This window comes from Lepisma saccharinum, chromosome 18, assembly GCF_977018435.1.
Source record: "Lepisma saccharinum chromosome 18, izLepSacc3.1, whole genome shotgun sequence".
Taxonomy (NCBI): Eukaryota; Metazoa; Arthropoda; class Insecta; order Zygentoma; family Lepismatidae; genus Lepisma; species Lepisma saccharinum.
Genome location: NC_139246.1, coordinates 540139 through 555995, shown reverse-complemented (window position 1 = coordinate 555995; position 15857 = coordinate 540139). Strand labels below are relative to the sequence as shown.

The following is a 15857-nucleotide window of genomic DNA, read 5'->3' as shown; positions in this document are numbered from 1 at the left end:
TTCTGTAGTCAAGGTTAGTACACAATACGAAATCTGTAATTTTAATAGCCGACTCTACCGACTGTCGCAAACCCCGTTCACCGGGAAAGACAAACGCTGATGCCGGGCTGCTTGCCGCAGAGTCTCGTAGCGAATGTCAGGGAATCCTCTGTAGTTGACAATGTAGAAAAAAACCTTAGTCCTTTACTCTCACATCAATTATTGTACACAGTTTTGACCCAATATTTTCAGTAATATTTCTTAGGAAAATAGATTGCATTTGTGCTTATGAGTTTGCAAGGAAATTTATAATTTGCACATTTTAAAGTTGTTTTGGCATATTTTGGTAGTTTTTAGTGCAAATAAATCCTCATTCTATTCGTAACACACAGAGTTGGATATATGACCCATATAAAATTGGAATAATAATACCAAATCAAACTTACTATTAAAAAATATATACTTCTCTGACCATAAAACAATAAAGATAATGGAATTAAGCATCACCTTTATAAGTACTGCAATCTTGTCCCTTTCTTGCAGTGGTACTGCGCTGGTAGGGATTGAAATTATAATCTTGTTCAACATTTCAACTCGCTTTACATTTGTCTTTCCAAATAGTTACTAATACAATTGTAAAAATTCGTACCTATTAATGTTAATTGTAGATCCAAAATGCTTTTCTTTAGCCACTAGCAACAAGGTTTATAGTCATAGTCTTGATGTAAATGTGGCTACTACACTGTGAATCTGTATACACGCAATTATACTTCTTTCTTCAGTGAGTGATCCTTAGAAATAAAATGAACATTTCCTATGAAGAGTTACTAATGGTAATACAAACTGTCTCGCAAGAGTATAATGCCATATGGAATGTGATATATGAAATTTATGTTTGAATATGAGGTAATAGTATTTATTTGGGGACCTTAATTGTTGCAATCTTTTTACACCAATTAATGTCCAATCTTACCACAAAGTGGTTCCATTGAACAAAATAATATTTTAAAAAGATTTTGTGTATTAAGTGGCAAAATAATGTCATTTTTTTCATGTATTTTTACGTGTTCTTTGCAAATTTCAACACTTCATTTGTAGTGTGGATTTATTAAGTTTGCCCTATTTTTGAACATTATCATTTTACTATGATATTTCCACTTCTCATCAAGAGTAAAAGATGTTTATTGGTGGGTTCAAACTCTATTCTTGTATGCATGGTTTTATTCTTTCAATACTAGGGTTAACAGACATCCTTTCATTCCCAGACATGTCCTACATTTTGAGCAATGCATAATTTGAATTTTAAAAAATATGTCTCGAACAAGGAGAAATCGTGCAAGTTACAGGTACCTGGACTGCATTGTTTCATAAGTATACTATGACTAAAGCTAAAACGTTGAAAAAAAATAATAAGTCGTCTGAGAAATAAGACTGGAAAACACATGTTGTAAGAAGAGTAATCTTTAGTACGGATTTCTATTTTGGAAATTTTGTACCTAAGAAATCATGAAAAAAATCCTTTTTTTAAACTGAGTATGTGTCAGTTTTACATTATTTGCTAACTGTTCTAGTAATGTGTATTATTTACTGCAAAAATTTTGTGTCCTACATTTTTGGACAGCATGTCCTAAATTCCGGTTGCGGAGTCTTGGTTTCTTGTGGGGTCCCCGAAAATGCCACTTGATAATGCTTTTGCAGTCCAAGTATGCAAAACCTTTAAGTTTAATAAAATGTGCACTATTATTGTCTGAAAAATTAGTACAAATATAATAATATTCTGATTACCTCATACATTATTCCTTGAATAATTTACAGTGAAACTCTGGTATATATATATTTATGTAGCGTAATTGCAACGGTACATACACACATTCATTTTTAAAACGTTTAAACATCAGTATCGGTGAGAATTAGTACACGTGTTGGCATTGATATCAGTAAAGTGGTGTCAACTCAGAGCTAGATAAAATATCATATGAAGGCCTAGGGTGTAAAACAAGGTTTTGGTCATTTCAGAGTTCATTAAGAAAAAAGGTTATTACAAGCTATACTGTAAATATATTGTTTTCATATTAAAGGTAAAGGTAAAGTGTTCCCCTGTGCATAGCACCACGCCATAAAGGCGTATATGGGGTGTGGGGGTAACGCCCCACACTTTCTTGATCTGGTCGTGAGTGGGGGTGATGTGATCAGCATCATGCCCCTGACCGCCTTTACCCCCCAGGGTTTCCCCCAGGTACCCATGTTATTCGATGCTGGGTGGGCGCCGGGGCCGCTTCCATCGTGGGGCCGGGGATCGAACCTGGGACCTTTAGCATGGTAGTCAGACGTGTTACCGACTGAGCCACCGCAGCCATATTGTGTTTACCAATTTCAGAAGGCTTCACCGAGTCCAATGCAAATTGCATGACATGGCAATTTCACTCGAAAATTGAAGGATGGCACATTTTACTTTGTAACTCAAATTTTACCAAAATGTCACCATGTTTTACACCCGAGCCTTTCATATGTATCTTGCTGAAGGTTATGCAATATAAATCAAGTTTTTAACACATTGACTGCCACAATAGAAGATATTTCCCCCTGGTGACACAATGTTTTATTACGAGAATAAAATAAAAATGCTGAAAGCAATTTTTACCTGACGATTAGATGAAAAATTGTTATCTTTAATTATATTATGTGTGCGGGTCATATGCAACTCATGCGGTGCTAGAATCAATTATTACGCTGTACGAGACGCGAGTTATATTTGGCTTACAGCATATTGTTTTTTTCTGAGCATTGAGTCTTTTGTTATTTGTAACATGACTCTGTTGTATACTATTGTTTTGATATTGTTTGAGGAGATGGCCAGCAATAATTCAAGGCAACTCGCACAATCGGAAAAACCTCAGAAGTGAAAATGTTTTTTTGTTTACTTGTCAGATTTAAATTAAATGTAAAGGCAAAAACATATATACAAAATAAGGTAATGTACATCTATTCATTTGAGCCACTATTTTATATTGTGTGTACTAATTGTAACAATAACAGCATCACTAGTTCATGCCACTCTTCATGTAACATGCATGTTATAGAATGGTAGCTTGAGTCGCACGTGCACCACAAGGCTCCCAAGGTAGAGAGACATGCGAGTTAAATATGCTTCACGACGTTCCGGGTGTAAAACTAGAGTGTTAAGTACAACTCACTTGACAGTTAATATGTTAACAAATGTTACTCTTTGCATTTAGCAGGCAGCTTATATGTTGACCAATTTGGAAATTGTGCGACTACAAGAGGCCTGGAATAATCATGTTGTAACCTACCATCAGCACAAATACATTATTTTTTAAAAATGTAGGATGAGAAGAGAGAAAACTAACACCTTCAAATTTAGGCCCACAGTTAAGTTGTATTCTGATACACACGCACAAGTCCTCTACATAGATTGGATTCTATACGCACCAAGAAGCACATACTGAGGTTTACCGTTTACCTGCTACATTGTTTTTATGGACTGTTTTCCAAGTCTGGGAGTACATACTTACATTATCAGGTTAGGTTTGGTGCTCTCGGCATTATAATTAAGGTTGCCCCATAGTTCAAACCTGCAGGTGTTATTTGGCTACTAACGCAGAACATTTAGGCAGCAAATAAATTAGTCTCCAAAATGTAATTTAAAAGCAAAAAGTCCATGACAAAACTAGAATTTGCAGTTTTCTTATTTTAGGATATTTTTGTGCATTACATCAACACTGGCACAATTAGAAGAAGAGGTATTTTATCAAGAAATACTTGTTTGGAAAGCTCATGGAGCCTTTACATTAAGGCAAACTAAATGGAAAAATGCAGTATTCCTATGTACCTATTATCGTGCTAAGTACAGTTGAAAATTGCCACTATGATAAAAAAAAACTCAAATATGTAAGTATGCTAGCCTAGTTACTTGAATTACTAGTTATTACTGCAAAAGACCATTCCTTGTGAAAATATTACATTTTCAGAAAAAATAAATAAAAACCTAAAATCTCCTGAAAAATTTTTCTTCTAACTTTCTTCTCCTCTGCTTTGACCCTATCAAAAAAACGGTAACAGTTTCATAGATCGGAGACAAATTAAAATCGGATATTTCGTGTTTCACATGGTTCGTACTTACCAATTGTGTATTGCGGAGCATAGTTCAAGGTGCTTTTTACACGAAAGCAAACGTAATTTTTCACATTCTGAGTGCTTTTTTTTTTTATTCCTTTCTTCGCTTCCGGAACACACAATATGGCGGGCACATCTTGACTCACGTTGTGGGTATGCAGTGTTTCAACCTTCTGCACCGAAAAATACCTACTATCATGTTAGTCACCAGTGGAAATTATACATTATGCACGGGTAGCTGATGGATAGCTCCACGAACCATTTTCGATAAGGTTAGGTTAGGTTTGGTTATGTTAGGCAAGCATAGTAATAAAAAGGGGGGGGGGTTGAAACACTGACAGGGGCTTACGTCATCAAACGTACGCAGCATCCGATTTTCGTAAGGCAAACAAATGGAAGCAATGGCAATTTTGCGTCGGTGAGATATTTCTCTTGAAAAATACATCATTTCCCGGTCAAATATATTGCACGATGAAAGAAAATACCTCGATGAACATTCTAAACCTTGCATAAACTCATTTCCACAAGTAGTTTCTTGTGTAAAATTGAAGAAATGTGCCTCCGATGTATGAAACTGTTACCAAAAAAACTGGTTCATCACAATAGGATATACACATCTACACACGATACCTGCAATAAAAAAGGCCGCAACTACTTTTACAATGTCGTAAGAATAGCAAAAATCACACCATCAGGTATTGAAAGTATTTATGGAAGTACTAAACCTAGACTGCCTTGTGATGAATTAGTGGTAGTAGCTCATATCGGAACATGTTGTGGTATATTTTCTTTAACTCCAAGTTGTGCAGAAAAAAAGTACTTGTTATCGCCATGGAAATAAATGCAAACCAACGTAAACTTGACACATCGATTATGCATCCATGTAACAAGCTAGGCCAGGTCAGGCCATAGAACATGCACATTTGCAGCTTAAAACCTGATGTAAATAGCTCAAAGCTTCTATCTTCTTTACTATTGCTTATTAAAAGGATTGAATGATTAACAACACAACTTTATGTTGTTGCATTACCTTTACATTCCACAAATTTTATTCACTTCAGTTTATGACAGCGAGCACAGAATCTCTCCAAATAGTCAAATAGGGGTGTTTGTGCAAAATTTAAATTTTCTTCTTTTTCATGTTTTTTTTTTTTGGAGGGGCAAGTGGATACATACATTTCCCTTACCACAAAGGCAGGATTCCTTGAAAGGAAAAAATAACCCAAATTGTCTATGGTAAACAGTTTTCCTGCTACAATTTTATTTTGTGCAGCACTTCTTGAAACCCCGCCTCAAGAGACTTATAGGCAGAAGAGGTTATCCTTTGCTATTTTACCTTACACAAAGCATCACTAGCACTAATTCTGAACCGAACAGAGAAGTATGTAATTATTCCTTTGTATATAACAATCATGATAGGTGGGCGATTGTAAAGGACAGACTTCCATATGCTGGACGATTATTGCAAGGCATACAGGAGAATAAGGAAAGTGTTGTTGAAATGTTTGAAAATTAAGGTGAATTAATGTTTATATAATGTGACTGTCATTTGTACATAGTGGAGGAATAACTGTGCACAAAAGTTGTACTGAGAAGTAGGTTTTGTTAGTTGTTACAGAAACTTTTTGCCACTCAAAAATCAATTACCTAAATAAATACATAGCGGAAATAATTTAATTCTGCGAAATATAACTAAACACACGTACAAATATTAAAGGAAATTGTTAATGTTTTTGTGCAAGTTCCATTACACTTCTTTGGTGTTTATATTGCAACATGCAGCAAATTCATGAGTATAACAAGGGGGATTTAAAATGAATACGTATGCATTAAACAATTGGAAGTTAGACCTCTATAATCTCTATAACCTGCAATAAAAACATTTCATTCACACTCTTGGTGCAAAAGCTGTATGAACAAATAAAACAAAGGTGGGGCAACAAGGATTTCAAGGCTGTGTTAAAAAGATACAAATGTTAAATATAACTACATACCTTAGTGGTATTATATAATTATAAAAATAGGCTTTAATCTTACGATATTGTGGTTCCTGCAGCAAATGAGAAAACGCCAGGGAAATGTCTCCCGCACGAAAAAAAAAAAACTCTTCCGGAGTGTTATATACGTCATGTTTTAATCTGGTAGCCTTCTCTCATAAGTGTATTCGTTCTTTGTCTTATCTGTTTTTTTCATATTCTACTTGTGTTCCATTATATTTATTCTGGCATTTTTACCGTTAATTTCCAATGGCCTTTCATTATATTGCGAATATGGCTCCACTCCCAGAATTCTGCTACACCTGCTATATTAGAAAGGACAAGCATTCTAGATGTACAGGTGTAGCAGAATGCTGGGAGTGGAACCATATTTGCAATATTATAAAAGGCCATTGGAAATTAACAGTAAAAATGCCAGAACAAATGTAAGAGGACGGAACCGGAACACAACTGGAATATGAAAACGCAAGATAAGCCAAAGAATGAATTTGTAATTAAAAGGCTATCAGAATAAAACATAATGGTGTGAATGAATGAAAATACAATTCAATAAAATATGCACAAATAATATAATAACCGCAGTTTCATGTGTATGAGAATTCATGAGTAAATATTTAATATACATATGGAGTTTAAAATCACCATGAGCAGTTTACATTTTTCTTATTGCATCCACAGTATTAAACATCAGAAATATGCTAATTAATGCATGAAGCTTTTTTTTTTCTAATTGCATTGAATCAATAATGTTGGTGGGGTATATGATTAAAGTTATGGTACACATGCAATAATCTCGTTTTACTATTCATAACATATACGTATTTATACACGTACATTTTATCCATTAATTTATATAGTCTACTTAATTTTAAAAAAAAGAATCATTTTTTCCTCTCCTCATACCGTAAATAACAAGGGCATTGCAGAAGGGGAGGGGGGATTACATTCCAATATAGTAGATATAATTTGGCGTCAATAGAATCGCCTTAGGGGAAAAGTGAATATTCAATCTAATTTATATCATAACATTACGTACAAAGGTAAAACTTTGAAACGTGTAGATTTCACGAACAGCATCTCTCCACTTTCGTAACTGCTAAACCAAACTCGCGAGTTCCTCGCTCATCAAACTACGCCTTTTCTCACGTCGCCACCTGAGGCCGCCGATAAGCATGGTTCGAGATTTTTTACCCCTCGATCTGCAGACCTTTGTGAGTCATCCTATAACTCTATACACCTATCGAAATTACTACAGTGAAGTAAAGATATTACTAAACCTAAGGTTGTTTCTGTCTTTCATTTTGCTTCATTAACTTCGTGTTGCATTCAGTCCTTCCCTTGTATCTCAGCTGCTCTGAACACGGTCGTCACACCGCAAGACGCAACTTCTGCCCCCACCCTGACAAAGACTCGACAGAGGCCCAGCTCCTAGCTCGCCAATATTTACCTCCCCCCATTTCCGTTTATGAAGTTTTCAATATTTTTCAAAGCAGCTATATAAATATATGTACATATAAAGGTACATTTTAAAAATTAACTTTATTTTAATAACTTTATACTTGAAAAAATCGGTAATAAGTTCATTCATTTAAATAAATACACTATAGCTGTATGTAGAGCGTTCTAGCGAATGCAATTCTCGGATATTTTTTACTGATTTGTTTTATTCTAGATACGCCATTGCCATTTCATGACTTCCGACAATAATAATAATAAATACTGCGCTCGTGAACGTGGAAGACCATGGTCGTATTTGTGTAATAAAAAAGTCGTTAGATCGTACATCTACGTTTTAAAGTTTGTTTGCGTGTCATACAAAGATCGAGAGCCCGATATTTATCATTCGCATTACGCAATTATTCTTTACAAAAAAATAGTTTTCTCGCCTTTTAAAAAACACATGTGGCCTAATCAGTCCGAACTGCACCCGTTTAAAGTGGGATATGAACCACGGCATACGCCCCCTGCCCCACTCAGCACTCTTGAGGTGGGTAGACGATTATTTTTTTCAAGGTGGGCAATTATGTCTGGTATATACACAGGTGTGCATTGATTTGTGTAAACTGCTGATGTAGTGTGGCTAGCTACGCCCCTGCTTCCACTAGAAATCAAACCTAGAACGCATTAACGAGAAGGCGTCTTATGTGAATAATTGCAAAACAACACGCCAAGGGTGCACTTCAGAGGGGCTGCAGCCTTTTTCTCCAACCCATTAAAAATATTTTTTCAGCAAAAATTTGGCATCTTGTAAAGTATGCAATTAACCTCTAAAACAATATTTTGTGAATTATTCGCAGTCTTCACTGTTGTGAGAAAGGATATATTACTAATTAATCCATAAGAATGCATAGGTCTGAAGCAACACCACTGGTATTGCCTTGTACTTAAGGATTGCACAGTGGTTCAGATCACACTTTAATCTGTAGGTCCAGTCCCAATTCGCCTATCTGAGCATAAATAGGGTGAAAACAAACTCGGACAAACAAATATTTTGCAATAGGCATAGTTTAGTTCTACAGGCAGTGAGGATGAACCTACCATATTTTAAAGATATTTTTTCTTTTTTCTTTTGGAAATTTCTAAATAACGACATATCTGAGGATGGAGCAAAGGTAATGGGATCATGGTTGGGAGTAGAATGGTTTAATTGTTAATCAAATAAATCTCTTTCAGTGAAATTGCTGCGAACTGAGAGACCATGAAGGCTTTGAACTAAGACTTTGCATCGGACTATATTTCCCACTTGAAATAAACTATCATCAATTGCTACAAAACTCTTTCATTTTAATGTACAAGGAAGTTTTTGCCTTAACAAACAAAAATAAATGTCAAATAACATGGAACTATATGTTTAGTTCGTAACTTTACTTTCATGTTTGACAAAAATAAATGTCAAATAACATGGGACTATATGTTTAGTTCGTAACATATCAGCAGCCAGTCTTATAATAACAAGAATATGCCTGAATGCATAACAAAGGAAAATCAGGGCATTTCCAGACTGCACCGGCAGGTATCCGGAAATTCATTTTGGTGGGGGGGTCTGGTATAACTTGACAAGTTTAAAAACAAGACACTGCAAATAGCTGTTGCGCATCTCGCACCACATTTCCCCACTCCGTTCTCCACAGCGACATTGGTTCGCAGTGTTTGGAACCTGGAGGGAGCGGAATGGTCTGAGGATTTTCAACGAAATTTGTATTCACTTTTTCCTGGGCTGTTTTCTATCTGTTGGAGTACAGAAATTCAGCTCACCTTTCACCGACTCTTTTCCTTCTTTTAAAACTTGGCCTCCCAGTGGTGCAGTGGTAGCGTCGTCGCCTTGTAATTAAGGGGTCCCGGGTTCGATTCCCGGTGGAGGCACATAGTGGTTTGGATCACACTTTAAACTGTAGGTAATAATAATAATAATAATAATAATAATAATATATCTTTATTGAGCGGGCGAGTTTCAGCATATGCTGTTCTCCCACCTAACCCTTGTCAGAATACAGTCTACACTTACAAAAGGTATATATATCCAATAAGAAAAAAAGAAACAAAACCAAAAATAATAATAATAATAGTAAATAAGTAAGAAAGATGAAAGAAAAACGTATGGACAATTTGAAATCAAATAAGAACTGTAAAGATACAATTAATGAGTATATGTATACACATAAAACTAAATTCTAAATACAATTTTAAGTGTGTACACACACATGTACACGTAAATGCATATTTGTTAATATTTGATGGTGCAAAAATAGAAATATTTGACATGAAGTAATACCAAATTCTTACATTGACATTAATACATTGTGGGATGTATTTTTATTCATGTGTGCTTCTAGATTCAAACTGTTTACATAGTAGATAGTCCTTTGCTATGGATTTAAGAGCATGCAGTGTTGATTGGTTAGTTATTGTTATGGGTAATTTATTCCAGGTTGAAACTGCATTTACCGAGAATGATGATTTGAAGGAGGTGGTACTGTAATGACATGTAAAAAGTTTGTTATGCCCTCGCGTGAAGTGTGAGTGTATTTGAGTGCCTATTTTAAGTTTTCTAAATAGATAATCTGGTTTACTTACTTTCAAAATTTTGTTTATGAAGGTGATATAGTGCAGATGCCTTCTTCTGTCCATTGTTAACATTTTCTTTGTGTTCAAATGAGGCAGGATATGTTCATATTTTCTTATGTTCAATGCAAGTCCTATACAAGAATTTTGCATCACCTAAATTTTCCTTTTATCTCTGACTGACACCCCAGGACCATAAACTACATCACAGTAATCAAAGAGAGTGACTACAATAAGAGCTCAACGAGCTTCAGTTTAACTTTTTCTGTTACATAATTTTGAGACCTATATAAATTTCTGAGAATGTAGAATGATTTTCTACACAGTCTATTGATGTGTTCTGTCCAAGTAAGAGAACTATCAATTACCAAACCCAGGTTTTTAGATGTTGTTTTATGCGGTATGCATGTCCCACGTATCTTTAAGACTATGTCGTTATACTTGTCGTTCGTAATTGTTTGTCTGTTCCCCAGTAACATGTATGTGGATTTTTTGGGATTTAAAATCAGTGCATTGGAATCACACCAGGTGGAAATTCTTTTTAATGGACATTTCCACTCAATTTTTTTTTACAACAATTTTAAAAACTACACCCTGGAAAAATGACCCCTGCAAGTTCTCGTGTTTCTCTGCATCCAGTTTAAGGCAGAAACGAGACTTCCACAGTTGGGAGGCTAGCGTTGCGCTGAAAACACGCCGCCGCCATGTTACTACGTCACTCCTTAGGGAGAGCTTGTTTGTCGTCTACTTCGAGCGTCCAGTTCCGGATGGGTAGCCCACGGTGAGCGAACACGTGCAGCAGTTTTACAAATGTGTACCGATTTAAATAATGGAAGAAGGAGCGATAGGAGAAAGTAAAGCTATGCTTTGTAATGATCATTCTTCTATGAAATATCCGTGCTGCTTACGTGCAAGATTAATGAAAGGGTTCAGCTGCGTGTGTGTTCTCAGGCAATGCGAAAAATATTGCTTATAAAATTGGTTGCTGACACGACACTCAAAAATATTTTTTAAACTTATATTTATCGATATTTACCGTAACCTATGTAGTGCAAAATAGGAATTTTCACATTCTTAACTTTATTTATAAAGCCTATTTAACTTTCTTTTCCATAAAGCAATTTCAGTTTGTGTTCCATTTCTGTTGCGCAAATTATGATCAAACATTTTTGTGCAGATAAAAGAGAAAACACACCAAGAAGATTACATTAGTTGCACAGTACATATCTGTACTTAGTTTATGTATAATTATTACAAGGAAATAATGTGTATAACCATGGGCGTATTTAAGGGGGATTCAAAGAGTCCAACCCCTCTCTTTTTTGGTTCACTAAAATTACCAGTTTCCTTGTTCTATCTGCTTGTTCATAAAAAATTCCTTCGGACTTATTTCATTCTCTTAAATTTGAGACGTATAGGACGGGATAGGGATGGGAAGGAAATTTCGTAATTCCACACATCAGATGGGACAGCAGACCAATATCTGCAATTTCCTGATAGTTTCGGAATTTCTGCGATAAGAAACTGCATTGAGACTATCAAATCAGTTATTTTTCCCCCTCGAATCATATTAAAGAAATTTGGTTCTTAAAAACGTAGTGACAGAAGATGAACAGAAAAGTATCAATACTTCGTGACTACAAACACACAACTTTGTCCGGTCCAACATCCCCTCCCCCCATGCTCCCCAACAAGCTTCCGGCCTGCAGTGTCCTGGATTTTCACTTACGAAATAAAGCAACCCTAATCATACCAAAAGTATGAACTATATATACGCCCATGTGTATAACAATATCCCATACTGAAATGGTACAATATAATTATTTTGAATTTTGTACTGCGAAAAAAGCCGCCTCATCTCGTTACCCCGAACACATTAATTGGTTGGTTCACAACTTCACCACTAAGGATCCTATCGAAACGAGACATGGCAGCCTTGGTCTCATTCTCGTTGACAGTTGTAAATGTCTCATTGATAGTCTCGTCTCAATTTATAAACATTCGTCTCGGTTTGGGAGGGCAATTCTCGTTCTCGTCTCAAGTCTAGAAAAATATAGAATTAACAACGCATGCAGAGGCTTATCATTATAAATACAAAAAAAAAACTTTCTTAATATTTTTTTATTATTATTATTATTATTATTGACTCCTCGTTTCGATGGTACAGCCCTCGAAAACTAAATATTATCCTGCTTATATATGCCAATCAAACTGCTGATTCAGAATTACCAGGAATGAACTGGCGTTGTAATTATTATACACAAAATTCATGATTTATCTCAGGAAGTCGCATGTTCCAGGTTTGACTCTCGACCTGGGCTTGACTGTTTCCTTGTGAGTGACATTTCATTGAACTGGAAATTGTTACATGGGAGGATGTTTGCTGGAGACTTTGGGGACAGCTAGGGGGATGCTTCTATTGTTAATGTTAGTGTTGCTCACGAGACGAGGCATGTTCCGTCTCATCTCATAAAAGGAGATGGGACAAGTGAATGTTTTCGAAATGAGATGGGACAGAAGAAAAAGTTCGTCTCTTATCATGGCAGGTTGGGTGATACTTAGATTGTGCAGTTGGTAGTAGTGTGTGTGTGTGTGTGGGGGGGGGGGATATACTCCTGCACCCCGACTTCGAATACAGCTTGTAGTTATTCATCTTCATTGTAGCGATTAGCCAAAAGTGGGAAGAAATGTGATGTTAGAGATGATAATTAATAAATAAATTATAATAAATTAACCATGCGTTCTCATCGTTGCAGTTAAACAAAGTGAACGGAAAAGCGACGTAAAAGTAGGCTAAATACAAAAATTTGCAATATATATATATTAACTGAAGAAAACTGTCATTTACTGCAGGAAATTGAAAAACTCACCATACCTTTTTATACCGTATCACCTCTTATATTGCAGAAATTGGTGGGTAAACCAGTGTGTTCTAAAAGTATTATCTTAAAATTTGTGAAGAAAATATTATGACGAAAATAACTGTAATTCCAGAAAAGGCATTCCTATAATATTAAGTTCTTGCCAGTCAGAACTAACCTATGTATTCGCAATGAACAAGGCTGTTCACGTGTTCAGCCATTGACTGTTACAAGGTTTGCTTTGTCACCCTAATGGGAAAACCTTGTACCGAGTGGCTGAATTATAGTAAATACTACTATACTGCTAGGGCATAATTCATCTCCAAGAAATGGAGCACAGATTTTTGCACTGGAAGTTGTAAGATACTTGTTTTACACAGTAGCAAGTGAATTTTCTGTCGCTTCCGCGGCTCATGCTAAGTTGTCGGGACAAGCAGAAGCCCCGCCTGCACGCATTTCTAAGTGATGACGTCAGAGGACCTCTTGTCTGTGGAGAGGACGTTTTCAAATCCGTGACGTAGTAGGTGAATTTCAGCGGTGTTTGAAGGCATGTTTCTCGAAAACCGAAAGAAATATCGCCGAGATATTTTGCACATCTCATGTTTGTGTCATTATCTGTAAAATGAATGGATTTAAAACGTTTTTCATGTCAAATTGGAAATGTCCATTCATCGTTGAGGACCATAACATCACGTCTAACTGTAATTGGCGTGGTAGGTAGGTATATCTGTTTGTCATCAACATAGAAATGATATGTACATGTTTGTATTGCTCTCGATAAGTCTGCTGTGTATAAAGTAAACAATAGTGGCCCCAATATTGATCCCTGAGGCACCCCAGTTTTTATTGGCACAGATTTTGAAAATGATAGTGGAGTGCCAGGCATTTGTACTTTCTGGTGTCTGTCTGTAAGATACGAGTTGAACCACTTGATTGCTAATGGGCTGAAGTTATAATATCTGAGTTTAGCTAAAAGTAGATTATGCCGTACACTATCGAAGGCTTTGCTGAGGTCTAAGAGGACTAGTATGACTGCACTCCGTTCATCCATGAAATGAAGGAAGTCATCTACTACTCTTGTGAGTGCAGTGGCTGTACTATGTTTACTGCGAAAACCTGACTGTAATTCTGGTAATATATTGTTCGCATCAACAAATTTGGTGAGTTGCTGACACACTACTTTTTCAATAATTTTGGAGACAACAGGCAGCAAACTTATTGGTCTAAGGTCATCAAGACTTTGAATATTCTTCTTCTTTGCTAGTGGGATTACGTTAACTTCCTTCCATATGGAGGGAAATTCTCCAGTGCAGATAGAGAAATTGATGATTTTTGTTAGTGCAGGCAGTACAAAGCCATGAAAGCCAGAAGGAAACAGTTTTAAGCGAGCGTTCTCATGTTAAATCTAAGTTATTGATTGGTTATTGTTACTTAGCATCACTTTTCTGCCACTTTTGGGTATTCGTGACAATGAGGATGAGTGATGACATGATGAAATTGTTGAAGGTGACTCACAAAGAACATACATGTGCAGGTCGTGATTCAAACTTGGGATCTCTGGCTCTGCCACGAAGGCCGGTGTTAAAACTAAGTGTACTATCTTCTTAAAGTATAATGAATAATGTTTTAATCAGATGTTTCTATATTTTAAAGCTTACGAATGTTATTAATAAAGAGTGTGACATTAATGGAAGTTAAGTACCATGATAACAAAACTGTTAATAATTATAATAATGATAATAATAATATCTTCAGGACCCAATACGAAGGATAGCCTAGGGGCTTAAATTATAATAAAGTCCACTCTGACTATATGCTAACGAATCGTATTACAAGATAAATAAATTCACTTCATGAGCCAGTAGACATATTCAGATAAGAGCTTCCTAAGTTCATGAAATACATAGCTAACCATCGTTCATTGTTAATTATTGTTTGTGTGTATTTCTTTTTTTATGAATTATTATCAAAAACAGCATAAAGAACATGCTAAGATAGAAGTTTGTGAATATTTAGTACATGTAAATTTGTGTGGATAATATTTGCAAACATCTGCAGTAACCTCCAATACACTTCATTGAATATTTATCAATCACATAACAGTTATTTGTTTAATCCTACTGTGAGAAAAAATTAACATTCATCTATGTGATACTTCGTTGACATTGTACATATCTTTCTTTTCTATGTATATAAAATAAAACACATGGCACGATAGCCTATCTCCCGACTGCCAGTCTCCCTCCCACAATCCTACCTAGAAGAGTGGAGATCTTCAACCAGTAATGGGGCGTTGTGGGGTCAGTACGTTGAACCCCCAGTCATTGTAGGAGATATCAGAGACCGGGATACGCTAATCTCTCATAGCTCCCCAATTTCCTCACGTTGGTGGGTTGCCACTGGCCCTATACACAAGCCAAGAACCTGGAGACTGAACCCAGGAGGACTCGAACTCATGCCATACCCACAGTCAAAGTCCAAAGCAAAGGTGCCATAAACTGCAAGGCCACGGAGGAGGACTTTCTATGTGTATATATCTACAAATTTCTTTATTTATTTTATTTCTATATAATGTTATTTTCTCGTCTAAAATATTCCATTCATAATAACAACAACCTGGTTTCGAAACAGCCCTTGATGCCCAAGGCCTACCTACCGACTGCGAGCCTGCCAAGGTGAGAGATCATCCATCCAGTTACTGGGTGACGTGTGGTCAGCACGACGAACCCTCAGTCATTGTTGTAGCTTTCCGTGACCAGGTTACGCTACTCATTTGCAGCTCCCCAATTTCCACACGATGGTGAGTGGCCACCGGTCCCATACA

General features: G+C 36.2%; 1 protein-coding gene across 5 annotated transcripts in view; it reads right to left on the bottom strand.

The window, feature by feature from the left end:
- Positions 1 to 15857, bottom strand: part of LOC146002325 (uncharacterized) — a 65967-nt gene that overhangs the window by 36810 nt on the left and 13300 nt on the right. Inside the window, exon 1 of one of the 5 annotated variants that reach the window (XM_083140043.1) lies at positions 7388 to 7496. The exons of 2 other annotated variants lie outside the window; for them this stretch is intronic. The gene's annotated coding sequence lies outside the window, so the exon portion shown is untranslated. Of the gene's footprint in view, positions 1 to 5143; positions 5180 to 7146; positions 7294 to 7387; positions 7497 to 15857 lie in introns of those variants that run through there. 2 more of the 5 variants (XM_083140041.1, XM_083140044.1) reach the window with 2 other exon arrangements.